This window comes from Schistocerca piceifrons, chromosome 10 (assembly GCF_021461385.2).
Source record: "Schistocerca piceifrons isolate TAMUIC-IGC-003096 chromosome 10, iqSchPice1.1, whole genome shotgun sequence".
In the NCBI taxonomy this organism is placed as follows: domain Eukaryota; kingdom Metazoa; phylum Arthropoda; class Insecta; order Orthoptera; family Acrididae; genus Schistocerca; species Schistocerca piceifrons.
The window spans coordinates 31609263-31624681 of NC_060147.1; the positions used below are offsets into that span (position 1 = coordinate 31609263).

Below are 15419 nucleotides of genomic sequence, written 5' to 3' on the forward strand. Positions count from 1 at the left end.
TTACTGCTGCTTCCAATAACAAAATAATAACGATGATGACAATAACAATAGTAGTAGTAGCAGGAGGAGGAGGAGGAGGAGTGATAATAATAATAATAATAATAATAATAATAATAATAATAGTGGCAAATACAAAAGAATTTATAAGTGTAGAAAATAAATATTTTCTGACATAGCAAGTCTTGGGGAATGGAAATTTATGAAGACAGCACCAGCTAAGAACACTGGGAAACAAGGAAAATGTGGCTGGACAGAAGGCTGTAAAGGTGTAACGAGTGAGTACAAGGCCAATGGTAGTTACGGAGATGTTATTCAGTTCTCTAATACAATGTGGGAGGTTGGGTCACTATGCCACCTTTTCTGGAGATATCGAGGTCACAGATCACAATGTCCTATCCAATTTCAACCAGACGGAACTGTTAGAACACTTGCACTTTCTACATGCGAGGTCCAAAACATGATAGTTTTCCAAATATCAAACATTTATGAGGGCAGTTCAATAAGTAATGCAACACTTTTTTTTCTCGGCCAATTTTGGTTGAAAAAACCGGAAATTTCTTGTGGAATATTTTCAAACATTCCCGCTTCGTCTCGTATAGTTTCATTGACTTCCGACAGGTGGTAGCGCTGTACGGAGCTGTTAAAATGGCGTCTGTAACGGATGTGCGTTGCAAACAACGGGCAGTGATCGAGTTTCTTTTGGCGGAAAACCAGGGCATCTCAGATATTCATAGGCGCTTGCAGAATGTCTACGGTGATCTGGCAGTGGACAAAAGCACGGTGAGTCGTTGGGCAAAGCGTGTGTCATCATTGCTGCAAGGTCAAGCAAGACTGTCTGATCTCCCGCGTGCGGGCCGGCCGTGCACAGCTGTGACTCCTGCAATGGCGGAGCGTGCGAACACACTCGTTCGAGATGATCGACGGATCACCATCAAACAACTCAGTGCTCAACTTGACATCTCTGTTGGTAGTGCTGTCACAATTATTCACCAGTTGGGATATTCAAAGGTTTGTTCCCGCTGGGTTCCTCGTTGTCTAACCGAACACCATAAAGAGCAAAGGAGAACCATCTGTGTGGAATTGCTTGCTCGTCATGTGGCTGAGGGTGACAATTTCTTGTCAAAGATTGTTACAGGCGATGAAACATGGGTTCATCACTTCGAAACTGAAACAAAATGGCAATCAATGGAGTGGCGCCACACCCACTCCCCTACCAAGAAAAAGTTTAAAGCCATACCCTCAGCCGGTAAAGTCATGGTTATGGTCTTCTGGGACGCTGAAGGGGTTATTCTGTTCGACGTCCTTCCCCACGGTCAAACGATCAACTCTGAAGTGTATTGTGCTACTCTTCAGAAATTGAAGAAACGACTTCAGCGTGTTCGTAGGCACAAAAATCTGAACGAACTTCTCCTTCTTCATGACAATGCAAGACCTCACACAAGTCTTCGCACCCGAGAGGAGCTCACAAAACTTCAGTGGACTGTTCTTCCTCATGCACCCTACAGCCCCGATCTCGCACCGTTGGATTTCCATATGTTTGGCCCAATGAAGGACGCAATCCGTGGGAGGCACTACGCAGATGATGAAGAAGTTATTGATGCAGTACGACGTTGGCTCTGACCTCGACCAGTGGAATGGTACCATGCAGGCATACAGGCCCTCATTTCAAGGTGGTGTAAGGCCGTAGCATTGAATGGAGATTACGTTGAAAAATAGTGTTGTGTAGCTAAAAGATTGGGGAATAACCTGGTGTATTTCAATGCTGAATAAAACAACCCCTGTTTCAGAAAAAAAATGTGTTGCATTACTTATTGAACTGCCCTCGTAATTTTGATCAGTTTTAGTTGTCGGTGAGCAATAACCAAGTGTGGAACCTTAAGATATGAAGATGATCATTAAACAGGATGTGGGGAAAAAAATCAACCTGATGAATGCAAGATTAAATAGAGAAAAATTTTCCAAATAGATACAGCCAATCAATCACGTACTGGAGTAAATCTGTGTGGCAAGAGAGCGTATTTGGATTTGCCTGCAGGCTGTTTTGTCCAAATACACTGTTATTGCCCTTTTTATAGTAAGTGTTCTCTGTACATCAGCAAAAACTAAAATGTCTGGCCTTTAGACATTGCATTTTACAGTACCACATGTTCTGTATCTTAATGCAGTGCTATTTCTCCAGTACAGATCATCATCTCAACAAAGTAACAAGCATTAGCAACTTTTTCCATGAACTACTGAACAGGCTGGATGGAGGAAACAAAGTTATAGGGACTTCCCTAGATCTGTCTAAATCATTCGATTCTGTGGATCATGCAGTACTGTTATCCAAGTTAGAAAATTACGGGTAAGGAGGAGTAGCTCTAAAATTACTAAGTTCTTATCTCCGTGATAGAAAACAGTGCACAAAACTAAATTATAAGAATGAAAGTAAGATCCAAACAGTAAAGTCAGCATACAGAACTCTCAATTGTGGAGTTCCCCAAGGAAGTATACTTGGACCATTCTTGTTTACAGTATATATTAATGATATAACACAGCCACAAAACTCCAAACTAGTGACCTATGCTGATGATACATCTTATTAGTTCGAGCTGTACAGAGCGGGCAGCAATCCAAAGCAACAAGGAGAACTTTGAAATGATCACAGAATATGTAACAGTGAATAAGCTTACAGTGAATAAGCTTACACTGAATAAGGACAAGACTGTAGTAATAAAGTTCTTGCTACATTTTAATAATACTCATACTCAATCACTTTCTACAGTTGGAACATCTGACAAACTTAAGTTTTGAGGCATATTGATTGATGAACATCTCACTTAGAAAGAGCATATCGGCTCCATCTGTAAAAAGGTTTCTGGTAATATTTACTTACTAAAAAGTCTTGCAAATATAATAGCTCCCCTTGTCCTTAAACAAGGATAATTGCTAACATAAGCAAACGCCAGTCCTGTACAGACTATTTCAAAAATTATAAATTACTGACTGTGTACTCATTGTATGTATTTAAGACCATAATGTTTGTAAACGAGAACAAGGAAAATAGTGTAAAGAACAGTGACGTCCATAATTACAATACTCGAGCCAAAAGTGACTATCGTAGGATACGGACTAACAAGAAAGCTACAGACCACAAGTCCATATGTAACTGGGAGACAATTTTATAATAAGTTGCCAAAAAATATAAAACAACTCCAAGACAATCTTTTCAAGGGCAAGTTGAAAAATTTGTTAATAGAAGGATGTTTATACACATTAAAAGAATTCTGAGCTGCAGTACTGTTAGTTTATTCTTTAACATACTGCAGTATATTAGTGGTGGTATTGTTATAATTGGCTAATTGATGTATTTAATCATTATAAATATGGAGTGATATATAATGTGCTAATGTGTTTATAACATTATTGCATGGAATGATATACAACGTGCTACTCGATGTATATATTCATTCTTGGAATGACGATATTGATGTAATTGTACAAAAAATGACGATGTCCAAGACTGTAAAGTTAACATGGACAAATAAACATTATTATTACTACTATTACTACTACTACTACTACTACTACTACTACTACTACTACGGTTCTATTAGCACAGTCAGTTTAACAGCTGAGCTTTACTTGGCAAAATTCAGCGAAAATTTGCATCTAATGTAGGATGCCACGGACAGGAAAGTCTGCCTATTCGTTGACTTTTCAGCTAGATCATTACTTTCAGCTAATTTAACTGGTACTTGCACTCTTCAGTGTAACAGGTATTAGATGGGCCCCTTTAAAGTGCACAGACTTCCTCGCAATTGTTATCGATTAGTTGCCGATTTGTGGCCGTAGCTCCACAACAGTGCTTTTCCGACCTACCGTTATCAGGGAACTCTGTGTCATCTACTGTCATCTGACCTTATTATCAGATTATTTGTTTCCAACCTACTTATGACCAAAACTAGCCATTAGTCATTTGTGTCATACACTGTGCAAATACATATTTCTAAAAAGATGTGGCACTGGCATGCCTCTAATGGTGAAGTGTCATTCATTATCGAAGAGACACTTTAGGAGGGAACACGTGCTAACTATCACCAGCTGGCGAGAGACCTGTGTTCACATCACAGTCGAGTGCCACACACATGCTTTAGAATATTTCTTTCTGCTGTTTCTTTCACTCTTCGGCAAGAGAGAGAAAGCTGTCATAAAAATTATATATTGTTTCAAATTAAACTAAGTTTACTGTTAATGAGGAAAAGGTTTATCAGCATACTTGACTGTAGACTTCAACAACTCATATTTGATATAAAGCAAAGAGATCCTCTGCACCAAGCACAATTGATCAAAGCTATTTTCTTGCACATACATATTACCCGCCCGATTTGATGATAATAATAATGATGATGATGATGGTGATGGTGGTTTGTGGAGCACTAAACATCATAATCATTAGTGCCCACACAAGTTCCCAATCTTTCTGGTTCCAATCTCATCACTTCCCAAACGATGGTGAGGGCAACACAAACACCCAGTTCCCAAGCAGAGAAAATCCCCGACTCGGCTGGGAATCAAACCCAGGACCCCGTGATTCAGAGGTAGCAATGCTAGCCACTAGACCACAATCTGTGGACCCCTGCCTGATTTGCACAGGAAAACTAACTTTTCTTTTTCACTCATGAAGACACTACTCTTGGCAGTTAACTTTCTCATATATCACGTATACACTAATACAGTGTGAAATATTGGGGTTGTCGACTGATAATGTAAAAGACTAGGCATAGTAATGAAACTGGGCACTATACTATATTTATTTTGTTGTAAAAAAATTAATTATCTTATGATAGATTTTCAATGTTTGTTAAGAAACTGTCATCTGGGCATAAACAGCATGTCTGCAATCTCGGAGTCCTGTGGCACTAATTATGTATTTCTTATATAAAAACAAAGATGAGGTGACTTACCGAACAAAAGCGCTGGCAGGTCGATAGACACACAAACAAACACAAACATACACACAAAATTCAAGCTTTCGCAACAAACTGTTGCCTCATCAGGAAAGAGGGAAGGAGAGGGGAAGACGAAAGGAAGTGGGTTTTAAAGGAGAGGGTAAGGAGTCATTCCAATCCCGGGAGCGGAAAGACTTACCTTAGGGGGAAAAATATGTCTGCTTGTGTCTGTATGTGTGGATGGATATGTGCGTGTGTGCGAGTGTATACCTGTCCTTTTTTCCCCCTAAGGTAAGTCTTTCCGCTCCCGGGATTGGAATGACTCCTTACCCTCTCCTTTAAAACCCACTTCCTTTCGTCTTCCCCTCTCCTTCCCTCTTTCCTGATGAGGCAACAGTTTGTTGCGAAAGCTTGAATTTTGTGTGTATGTTTGTGCTTGTTTGTGTGTCTATCGACCTGCCAGTGCTTTTGTTCCGTAAGTCACCTCATCTTTGTTTTTATATATAATTTTTCCCACGTGGAATGTGCAGATGACGAAGAAATTGAAGAAATGTATGATGAAATAAAAGAAATTGTTCAGATTGTGAAGGGAGACGAAAATTTAATAGTCATGGGTGACTGGAATTCGAGTGTAGGAAAAGGGAGAGAAGGAAACATAGTAGGTGAATATGGATTGGGGGACAGAAATGAAAGAGGAAGCCGCCTGGTAGAATTTTGCACAGAGCACAACATAATCATAACTAACACTTGGTTTAAGAATCATGAAAGAAGGTTGTATACATGGAAGAACCCTGGAGATACTAAAAGGTATCAGATAGATTATATAATGGTAAGACAGAGATTTAGGAACCAGGTTTTAAATTGTAAGACATTTCCATGGGCAGATGTGGACTCTGACCACAATCTATTGGTTATGACCTGTAGATTAAAACTGAAGAAACTGCAAAAAGGTGGGAATTTAAGGAGATGGGACCTGGATAAACTAAAAGAACCAGAGGTTGTACAGAGATTCAGGGAGAGCATAAGGGAGCAATTGACAGGAATGGGGGAAATAAATACAGTAGAAGAAGAATGGGTAACTTTGAGGGATGAAGTAGTGAAGGCAGCAGTGGATCAAGTAGGTAAAAAGACGAGGGCTAGTAGAAATCCTTGGGTAACAGAAGAAATATTGAATTTAATTGATGAAAGGAGAAAATATAAAAATGCAGTAAGTGAAACAGGCAAAAAGGAATACAAATATCTCAAAAATGAGATCGACAGGAAGTGCAAAATGGCTAAGCAGGGATGGCTAGAGGACAAATGTAAGGATGTAGAGGCCTATCTCACTAGGGGTAAGATAGATACCGCCTACAGGAAAATTAAAGAGACCTTTGGAGATAAGAGAACGACTTGTATGAATATCAAGAGCTCAGATGGAAATCCAGTTCTAAGCAAAGAAGGGAAAGCAGAAAGGTGGAAGGAGTATATAGAGGGTCTATACAAGGGCGATGTACTTGAGGACAATATTATGGAAATGGAAGAGGATGTAGATGAAGATGAAATGGGAGATATGATACTGCGTGAAGAGTTTGACAGAGCACTGAAAGACCTGAGTCGAAACAAAGCCCCCGGAGTAGACAATATTCCATTGGAACTACTGACGGCCGTGGGAGAGCCAGTCCTGACAAAACTCTACCATCTGGTGAGCAAGATGTATGAAACAGGCGAAATACCCACAGACTTCAAGAAGAATATAATAATTCCAATCCCAAAGAAAGCAGGTGTTGACAGATGTGAAAATTACCGAACTATCAGCTTAATAAGTCACAGCTGCAAAATACTAACACGAATTCTTTACAGACGAATGGAAAAACTAGTAGAAGCCAACCTCGGGGAAGATCAGTTTGGATTCCGTAGAAACACGGGAACACGTGAGGCAATACTGACCTTACGACTTATCTTAGAAGAAAGATTAAGGAAAGGCAAACCTACGTTTCTAGCATTTGTAGACTTAGAGAAAGCTTTTGACAATGTTGACTGGAATACTCTCTTTCAAATTCTAAAGGTGGCAGGGGTAAAATACAGGGAGCGAAAGGCTATTTACAATTTGTACAGAAACCAGATGGCAGTTATAAGAGTCGAGGGACATGAAAGGGAAGCAGTGGTTGGGAAGGGAGTAAGACAGGGTTGTAGCCTCTCCCCGATGTTGTTCAATCTGTATATTGAACAAGCAGTAAAGGAAACAAAAGAAAAATTCAGAGTAGGTATTAAAATTCATGGAGTAGAAATAAAAACTTTGAGGTTCGCCGATGACATTGTAATTCTGTCAGAGACAGCAAAGGACTTGGAAGAGCAGTTGAATGGAATGGACAGTGTCTTGAAAGGAGGATATAAGATGAACATCAACAAAAGCAAAACAAGGATAATGGAATGTAGTCTAATTAAGTCAGGTGATGCTGAGGGAATTAGATTAGGAAATGAGGCACTTAAAGTAGTAAAGGAGTTCTGCTATTTGGGGAGCAAAATAACTGATGATGGTCGAAGTAGAGAGGATATAAAATGTAGGCTGGCAATGGCAAGGAAAGCGTTTCTGAAGAAGAGAAATTTGTTAACATCCAATATTGATTTAAGTGTCAGGAAGTCATTTCTGAAAGTATTCGTATGGAGTGTAGCCATGTATGGAAGTGAAACATGGACAATAAATAGTTTGGACAAGAAGAGAATAGAAGCTTTCGAAATGTGGTGCTACAGAAGAATGCTGAAGATTAGATGGGTAGATCACATAACTAATGAGGAGGTATTGAATAGGATTGGGGAGAAGAGAAGTTTGTGGCACAACTTGACCAGAAGAAGGGATCGGTTGGTAGGACATGTTCTGAGGCATCAAGGGATCACCAATTTAGTATTGGAGGGGAGTGTGGAGGGTAAAAATCGTAGAGGGAGACCAAGAGATGAATACACTAAGCAGATTCAGAAGGATGTAGGTTGCAGTAGGTACTGGGAGATGAAAAAGCTTGCACAGGATAGAGTAGCATGGAGAGCTGCATCAAACCAGTCTCAGGACTGAAGACCACAACAACAACAACGTGGAATGTTCCCTTCCATTATATAATTATGTATTTCCATTATTGTCATGTATCCACATACCTTATTCGCTGTTATGCTAAGAAAAAGTTTCGCTTTCTTTATTTCAATAATCATAGGCTGATAAAAAATTAAGCATTGAGAAGATATGGTAAGGTATTGTAACTTCACACACATACACAATGGTGGGTATGTAAATGACTATAGTTGCCATTCTCTCTGACAGGCAGAACGATCACCAGCGTGCATTATTGTTGTTTGTGTTTAGTGTTCTTACCAGGCCTGGTAGTGAACTTTGAGTCATCAGTCTTTTTGAGGCATTAGTCTTCTGTCTGGTTTGAAGTGGCTCACCACAATATCCTCTTCTGTGCCAGACTTTCCATCTCAGAGCAGCAGTTGCAACCTACATCCTCAATTATTTGCTAGATGTATCCCACACTCTGTCTTCCTCTACAGCTCCCTCAAGTACCATGCAAGTTATTTCCTGATGTCCTAACAAATGTCCTATCATCCTTTCCCTTCTTCTTGTCAGTGTTTTTTGTATATTAATTTCCTCAGCGATTCTGCAGAGAACCTCCTCATTCCTTACCTTATCAGTCTATCTAATTTTCAACATTCTTCTGTAGCACCACATATCAAATACTTCAATTCTCTTCTGTTCCAGTTTTCCCACAGTCTGTGTCTCACAGTCACACAATGCTGAGCTCTAAACATAACATACATTCTAGAAACTTCCTCCTCAAATTAAGCCCTATGTTTGAGACTAGTGGACTTCTTTTGCCCAGAAATGCGCCTTCTGTCAGTGCTAGTCTACTTTTCCTGTCCTCCTTCCTCCATCCATCATGGGCTATTTTGTTGACTGAGTAGAAGTCTACCTTAACCAACTTCGTGATTGCCAATTCTGATATTAAGTTTCTCACTGTTCTCATTTCTGCTACTGCTCATTACTTTCGTCTCTCTTGAACTTACTTTCAATCCATACTGTGTACTCATTAGACTGTTCATTCAATTCAGCAAATCCTGTAATTTTTCTTCACTATCACCAAGGATAGCAATGTCATCAGAAAATCTTAGCATTGATATCCTTTCACCTCAAATTTTAATTCCACTCTTGAAGCATTCTTTTATTTCCATCACCGTTTTTTTGACACACTGATTGAACAACAGGGGCAAAAGACGATATCCCTGTCTTACATTCTTATTTTTGTGCACTTGTTCTTGGTCTCCCACTCTTATTATTCCCTCTCGGTTCTTGTACACACTGTATACAAGGACTGGAACTTAAATAGTGGCAACTATTTATTCACAAACAATACAAAATATTTTCATTCTAGAAACATCCCCCAGGCTGTGGCTAAGCCATGTCTCTGCAATATCCTTTCCTTCAGGAGTGCTAGTTCTGCAAGGTTCATGGGAGAGCTTCTGTAAAGTTTGGAAGGTAGGAGACGAGGTACTGGCAGAAGTAAAGCTGTGAGGACGGGGCGTGAGTTGTACCTGGGTAGCTCAGTCGATAGAGCACTTGCCCGCAAAAGGCAAAGGTCCCGAGTTCGAGTCTCAGTCCGGCACACAGTTTTAATCTGCCAGGAAGTTTCAAAAGAGTTACATGTTTGCACCTGTTGTTGTCTTCAAAAGCAGTCACCAGCATTGTGTAGAACCCATTGCCAGTGATGTGGAAAGCGAAGTATACCGTTAGCAGAGCCTGTTCTGTTGATGGTGCGAATGGAGCAGTCTACTGCTTGCCGAATCTCAGGACCAGTTCTGAAGCGAATGCCACACAGTGCTTCCTTCACCTTTGGAATCAAATTAAAGTCACAAGAATGTATGTCTGGGGAGCATGGTGGATGGTACAGTACTTCCCAGTCTCATCGGCTGAACAGAGCAGCCACAGCTTGCGCTGTATGCGCCCGCGCATTGTCGTGCAAAATGATGGGTGGGTTGCGCAGAAAGTGTCGCCACTTCTTCCGCAAAGCTGGTCGCAGGTGATGCTCCAAAAATGAACAGTAATACTGTGCATTGACGGTCTGCCTCGGAGGAACATAGTGCGTTAGGATAACACCATCACAGTGTAGATGAGAATCACCATAACCTTCGCCATACTGGGGCTCTGATGCACTTTCAACTTTAGCGGCAACCCATAATGACGCCATTCGTTGGATTGGCATTTCAGTTTTGGCTCGTTTGATGTGACCCATGTCTCATCCAGTGTTAAGATACGGCATAAGAAAGCCTCTCCTTTGCGCTCATACTGTTCCAAGTGCATCCGAGCAGTGCCTTAACGCATCCATTTCTGTATTTCCGTCAATTCCTGCAGAACTCATCATGATGCAATTTTTCGCATGCCCTGGCGTTCCTTCAGGAAGCAAAGCACAGTCGTATGCGCTAGTCCGGTTTCGTGGGCGAGCTCACGAATCGTATGGCGTCGATCACTATCCACTAACACGGCAACAGAATGCACTACTTCTTCAGAGATGCTAGGACGACCTGCCCGACGCATGCCTGCCACAGTTTTCCGACCTTCGTTGCAGGCTTTTACCCAAGGTGCCACTGTTCTGTACGGCAATGCCAATTCCCCGCACGCCTCTTGAAGACTTCGACAACACTGCCGTGCTGTACGACCTCTGGCACATTCAATCTCGATCCAACTCCGTTGCTCCTGTTTCGAAAACATAGTGACACCATTAGGCTAAGCCGCTCGCTCACAAGTGACTGTGTTTCCCTCGACTGGGCACACGCCGGTGACGTGGGACGGGCGAGTCCATTTGCCCGGAGGTAAGGTAGGTATGTTAACAACGTGTGCTATCAGTGACAATAGTAGATTCCATTGCATACTGTCTCCACAGCAGTCTTGCCACTAAGTTCCAACCTATGTATTACCTGTCTTTCCATATAGCTTACCCATACTTTCCTCAGAATTTTGAAAATTGCACACCGTTTGACATTGTCAAATGCTTCTTACAGGTTGACAGAAGGGTATATAAGGGGTGTGAACATTGCCAGTGTGAGTGGTCACTGTCAAGGATAGGGAGGTGTTGCGTACTCGTTTGAGATAGTCTCGTAAGCACCTGACAGGTTTTCAGGTATGACAGGAGCCTCACTGTGGCTCTCTACCTTTCGCCAGCAGGTCAAATCATTCAGTATCCAGATTTGTGGGGCAGCTGTGTGACAAGGGTCGATGCTGGACCGCACGGGAAAGTGATCGTAGGCATACAGCTACATCTACATTTACACAGCCACTGTATGGGGGGTAGCAGAGCGTGCCCTGCACCACTACTACTCATTTCCTTTCCTGTTACATTTGCAAACAAAGTGGGGGAAAAACGACTGTCTATATTCCTCCATATGAGCCCTAATTCTTCTTATCTTATTTTTGTGGTCCTTACTTGCAATGTATGTTGGTGGCAGTAGAATCATTTGGCAGTCAGCTTCAAATGCCAGTTCTCAACATTCTCCCCCAAAACAAAGTCATGTGACCTCCAGTGAGTCCCATTTCAGTTCCCATACCATCTCCATAACACTTATGTAATTTTCAAACCTACCGGTAACAAATCTAGCAGCCCGTCTCTGAATTGCTTCAATATCCTCTTTCAATCCAACCTGTTAAGGATCCCAAACACTCCAGTAGTATTGAAGAATATGTCGCACCAGTGTCCTACATTTTGTAACCTTTACAGGTGAACTAAACTTTCCTAAAATTGTCCAAATAAAGCAATGTTGACCACCTGCATTCAACACCATAGTACTGGTATTCAAACAACTTGACTGTGTCAAGCAGGACACTAGTAATACTGTAACTGAACATTATAGGTTTGTTCTCCCTACTCATCCACCTTAACTTAGATATTTCCACATTTGTAGCTGGCTGCCATTCATCACAACTAGAAATTTTGCCTAAGTCATCTTGTATCTTCTAACAATCACTAAACTTTGACACCTAACCATACACCACAGCATTGTCAGCAATCAATCACAGATTGCTGCCCACCCCATCCACCAAATCAATTATGTATATAGAGAACAATATCAGTCCTATCACACTTCCCTGGGGCACTCCTGACGATACTCCTGTCTGATGAACTCTGGCTGTCGAGGACAACACACTGGGTTCTATTACTTCAGAAGTTTTCAGGCCACTCACATATCTGTGAACTTATTCCACATGCTTGTACCTTTATTAACAGCTTGCAGTGGGGGCACTGTGTCAAATGCTTTCCAGAAATCTGGAAATACAGAATCCACCCGTGCCCCTCATCCATAGTTCGCAGTATAACATGAAAAAAGGGAAATCTGAGTTTCACATGAGCTATGCTCCCTAAAACCATGCTGATCTTAGACGTAAGCTTCCCAGTCTCAAAAATATTTATTATATTCACACTGAGAATATGTTCATGGATACTGCAGCAAATCATAGTTAGGGATGTTGTTGTTGTTGTGGTCTTCAGTCCTGAGACTGGTTTGATGCAGCTCTCCATGCTACTCTATCCTGTGCAAGCTTTTTCATCTCCCAGTACCTACTGCAACCTACATCCTTCTGAATCTGCTTAGTGTATTCATCTCTTGGTCTCCCTCTACGATTTTTACCCTCCACGCTGCCCTCCAATACTAAATTGGTGATCCCTTGATGCCTCAGAACATGTCCTACCAACCGATCCCTTCTTCTGGTCAAGTTGTGCCACAAACTTCTCTTCTCCCCAATCCTATTCAATACTTCCTCATTAGTTATGTGATCTACCCATCTAATCTTCAGCATTCTTCTGTAGCACCACATTTCGAAAGCTTCTATTCTCTTCTTGTCCAAACTATTTATCGTCCATGTTTCACTTCCATACATGGCTACACTCCATACGAATACTTTCAGAAATGACTTCCTAACACTTAAATCAATACTGGATGTTAACAAATTTCTCTTCTTCAGAAACGCTTTCCTTGCCATTGCCAGCCTACATTTTATATCCTCTCTACTTCGACCATCATCAGTTATTTTGCTCCCCAAATAGCAAAACTCCTTTACTACTTTAAGTGCCTCATTTCCTAATCTAATTCCCTCAGCATCACCCGACTTAATTAGGCTACATTCCATTATCCTTGTTTTGCTTTTGTTGATGTTCATCTTATATCCTCCTTTCAAGACACTGTCCATTCCATTCAACTGCTCTTCCAAGTCCTTTGCTGTCTCGGACAGAATTACAATGTCATCGGCGAACCTCAAAGTTTTTATTTCTTCTCCATGAATTTTAATACCTACTCCGAATTTTTCTTTTGTTTCCTTTACTGCTTGCTCAATATACAGATTGAACAACATCGGGGAGAGGCTACAACCCTGTCTTACTCCCTTCCCAACCACTGCTTCCCTTTCATGTCCCTCGACTCTTATAACTGCCATCTGGTTTCTGTACAAATTGTAAATAGCCTTTCGCTCCCTGTATTTTACCCCTGCCACCTTTAGAATTTGAAAGAGAGTATTCCAGTCAACATTGTCAAAAGCTTTCTCTAAGTCTACAAATGCTAGAAACGTAGGTTTGCCTTTCCTTAATCTTTCTTCTAAGATAAGTCGTAAGGTCAGTATTGCCTCACGTGTTCCAGTGTTTCTACGGAATCCAAACTGATCTTCCCCGAGGTTGGCTTCTACTAGTTTTTCCATTCGTCTGTAAAGAATTCGTGTTAGTATTTTGCAGCTGTGACTTATTAAGCTGATTGTTCGGTAATTTTCACATCTGTCAACACCTGCTTTCTTTGGGATTGGAATTATTATATTCTTCTTGAAGTCTGAGGGTATTTCGCCTGTCTCATACATCTTCCTCACCAGATGGTAGAGTTTTGTCAGGACTGGCTCTCCCACGGTCGTCAGTAGTTCCAATGGAATATTGTCTACTCCGGGGGCTTTGTTTCGACTCAGGTCTTTCAGTGCTCTGTCAAACTTTTCACGCAGTATCATACCTCCCATTTCATCTTCATCTACATCCTCTTCCATTTCCATAATATTGTCCTCAAGTACATCGCCCTTGTATAGACCCTCTATATACTCCTTCCACCTTTCTGCTTTCCCTTCTTTGCTTAGAACTGGGTTTCCATCTGAGCTCTTGATATTCATACAAGTCGTTCTCTTATCTCCAAAGGTCTCTTTAATTTTCCTGTAGGCGGTATCTATCTTACCCCTAGTGAGATAGGCCTCTACATCCTTACATTTGTCCTCTAGCCATCTCTGCTTAGCCATTTTGCACTTCCTGTCGATCTCATTTTTGAGACGTTTGTATTCCTTTTTGCCTGTTTCACTTACTGCATTTTTATATTTTCTCCTTTCATCAATTAAATTCAATATTTCTTCTGTTACCCAAGGATTTCTACTAGCCCTCGTCTTTTTACCTACTACTAGCCCTCGTCTTTTTACCTAGGATATGGTCTCTAATTTTGCAGGTCCATTCTTTTACCCTTCTTATATACAGGAGTTACCTGTGCTTTTTCCCAGTCACTTGTGACTTTGTGCTGCGCAAGAGATTTGTGATGAATGCGAGCCAGGTAAGGGGCTAATACTGTAGGGTACTCTTCGTAAAACAGAACAGTGATTCACTTATTTGCTTTCGAATCTTTCAGTTGTCTCTCTAAGTCACTGATGCTTATTACTATGCTGTCCATAAAGGAGTCTGTCCGATGGTCAAATGATGGTGTCTTTGTACAATTCTCCACTTGAATGATTTCTTGAAAGTGAAATTTAGAACTTCCATTCTTGTCCGAAAGCTGGAGCTGGCAGATGTGTGCATGAGGTGTGCTTGCGCACGAGTGCGTGTGCGTGTGTTTACTGATGAAGGCTGTGGCTGAAAACAATATGTGACTGTGTTGATATTCATACCTGAAGTATCCGTTGTTTAATTTAGAACTTCAGCTTTCGCTTTGTTATCTTCAACTGCCACACAAGACTGGTCAACAAGGGACTGAATGGAAGCCTTAGACCCACTCAGTGATTTTACACAGGACCAGAATTTTCTCTGGTTCTCTGCCAGCTCTGTTGCCAAGGTGTGCCTGTGGTAGTTGTTACATACTTTGCGCATAGATCTTTTCACAGCTGCACGAATCTCTACTAATCTTTGTTTGTTGTCATTTGTGCATTCTCTTTTGAATCTAGAGTGCAACAGCCTCTGCTTGCTCAACATCTTCCAAATTTAAATTTCATTATTAAACCACGGTGGGTCTTTTCCATCCTTTATTCACTTACCAGGCACATAACTCTTCAAACCACGATTCACAATCTGCTTAAGCGTTGCCCATAATTCCTCTACATCCATCTAACTGGAAGTAAATGACGTCAATTCACTCTGTAAGCAAGATAGTACCAACTGCTTGTCTGCACTATCTAGCAGAAACATGCTCATAGTCTTCGTGACTGATTTATGAACTTCCGTAACCATAATTGCTATAATGACATATCGCTAA

The 15419-nt window shown here is 41.1% G+C and overlaps 1 protein-coding gene across 1 annotated transcript in view; it reads right to left on the reverse strand.

Moving 5' to 3' along the window:
* LOC124718656 overlaps positions 1 to 15419 on the reverse strand; it is an 88899-nt gene that overhangs the window by 7902 nt on the left and 65578 nt on the right. The window lies entirely within an intron of this gene.